The sequence below is a fragment of the Poecilia reticulata genome, unplaced genomic scaffold (genome assembly GCF_904066995.2).
Source record: "Poecilia reticulata unplaced genomic scaffold, P_reticulata-male-v2 Scaffold_156, whole genome shotgun sequence".
Classification (NCBI taxonomy): domain Eukaryota; kingdom Metazoa; phylum Chordata; class Actinopteri; order Cyprinodontiformes; family Poeciliidae; genus Poecilia; species Poecilia reticulata.
In genome coordinates, this window is record NW_027675254.1 from 12,501 (window position 1) to 15,000 (window position 2,500).

The following is a 2,500-nucleotide window of genomic DNA, read 5'->3' on the forward strand; positions in this document are numbered from 1 at the left end:
TCTCTGCCTGGATGTCTGTGCCTGGTTCTGCAGGCCTGGATGTCTCTGCCTGGATGTCTGTGCCTGGATGTCCAGGCCTGGATGTCTGTGCCTGGTTCTGCAGGCCTGGATGTCCCAGCCTGGTTCTGCAGGCCTGGATGTCTGTGCCTGGTTCTGCAGGCCTGGATGTCTGTGCCTGGTTCTGCAGGCCTGGATGTCTCTGCCTGGATGTCTGTGCCTGGATGTCTGTGCCTGGTTCTGCAGGCCTGGATGTCTCTGCCTGGATGTCTGTGCATGGTTCTGCAGGCCTGGATGTCCCAGCCTGGTTCTGCAGGCCTGGATGTCTGTGCCTGGATGTCTGTGCCTGGTTCTGCAGGCCTGGATGTCCCAGCCTGGTTCTGCAGGCCTGGATGTCTGTGCCTGGATGTCTGCAGGCCTGGATGTCTGTGCCTGGATGTCTGTGCCTGGTTCTGCAGGCCTGGATGTCTGTGCCTGGATGTCTGTGCCTGGATGTCTGCTGGCCTGGATGTCTGTGCCTGGATGTCTGTGCAGGCCTGGATGTCTGGGCCTGGATGTCCCAGCCTGGTTCTGCAGGCCTGGATGTCTCTGCCTGGATGTCTGTGCATGGTTCTGCAGGCCTGGATGTCTGTGCCTGGATGTCTGTGCCTGGTTCTGCAGGCCTGGATGTCTGTGCCTGGATGTCCCAGCCTGGTTCTGCAGGCCTGGATGTCTGTGCATGGTTCTGCAGGCCTGGATGTCTGTGCCTGGTTCTGCAGGCCTGGATGTCTGTGCATGGTTCTGCAGGCCTGGATGTCTGTGCCTGGATGTCTGTGCCTGGTTCTGCAGGCCTGGATGTCTCTGCCTGGATGTCTGTGCCTGGATGTCTGTGCCTGGTTCTGCAGGCCTGGATGTCTGTGCCTGGATGTCTGTGCATGGTTCTGCAGGCCTGGATGTCTGTGCCTGGATGTCTGTGCTTGCCTGGTTCTGCAGGCCTGGATGTCTGCTGGCCTGGATGTCTGTGCTGGTTCTGCAGGCCTGGATGTCTGTGCTGGTTCTGCAGCCTGGATGTCTGTGCCTGGATGTCTGTGCTGGTTCTGCAGGCCTGGATGTCTGCTGGATGTCTGTGCCTGGATGTCTGTGCCTGGTTCTGCAGGCCTGGATGTCTGTGCCTGGATGTCTGCTGGTTCTGCAGCCTGGATGTCTCTGCCTGGATGTCCGCCTGGTTCTGCAGGCCTGGATGTCTCTGCCTGGATGTCCCAGCCTGGTTCTGCAGGCCTGGATGTCTCTGTTGCTCCAGGCCCGGATTTCAAATTCGTACGGAACCTAGGCAAACTATATACTGGAAGAACCGGGCGAGTCCCAGGAGTGCCCCGGTGGTCTCCGATTTCGCCTAGGACGTTCCCCCGATTTTTAACGAATTTTTAAGCGATTTGCGCCTAAGCGGGCCTGGGGGGGGGGCGAGTAGGCGGTCCGGAAGGCCCGGAACCCGCTCATGCCGTACACCGTTGGATCCGGGCCGCTCCGGGGATTACTAGGGTGGCCTCCGTTTCGCTCCAGGACCTTCCTGCGGTCGTCTATGGGTGTTTAACCGTCTACCGGAAGTCGGGTCAAAAGTACCCTTTCCCGCGGTCCAAACGAACCGGGACTGGCACCATCGTGCTCCTGGGATGCCCCCGGTTCGGGTGATGTCACTCCCGGAGGCCTGGACCAAAGTCCCGGTCCCCTAGGCCCGGTTCTCTGTCGAGGGTCTCAGCCCTCGCTCATCCCCCGCTCAGCCCCGCCCGACGCGAGTATCTTCATCGGCTGCTCCAACATCATCATCCTCAGCGCCACTGTCATGTGCCTTACCAGGGTCCCGAAACACGACCCAGACCCCGAACGCTTGTTCGGATCCGGACATGTCATACATCGTTGGAACCGGACGAGTCCCAGGAGTGCGCTGGTGGTGTCCGATTTGCTCCAGGACCTTCCTACGATTTTTAACGAATTTTTAAGTGATTTTCGCCAAAGCGGTCCCATTCGGTCCCCCGAAAAAGCGGTCAAAACGGACGGGAACCCTGGCATGTCATACACCGTTGGAACCGGGCGAGTCCCAGGAGTGCGCTGGTGGTGTCCGATTTGCTCCAGGACCTTCCTACGATTTTTAACGAATTTTTAAGCGTTTCGCGGAAAAGCGGTCCAAAAAACGGCGAAAAATGCACTTTTTCGGTAAAAACGCACCATGGCCCGATAGTCCGGACTCCGGGGAACAGCCCCGTGCCCTCCGTTTCCTTCTACCGCAAAGAACGACCGAGATATTAGCACCGGAAGGTCCGGTGCACACTAAAATGTCCGGTCTTTTTTTACTTTCACTTTCGCCCATGAAACTCGGCCGAGGGTATTACGTCACCTTACCCGTCAAAACACCGCCGGAACGATATCAGGAGAGAGTTGGAAAAGAGGGACTTAGAAGAAAAATGGCAAAGTGAGGTCTTAGAAAATTATATTTTCGGAAACCTGGATGTCTGGCGAGCCTATCTAA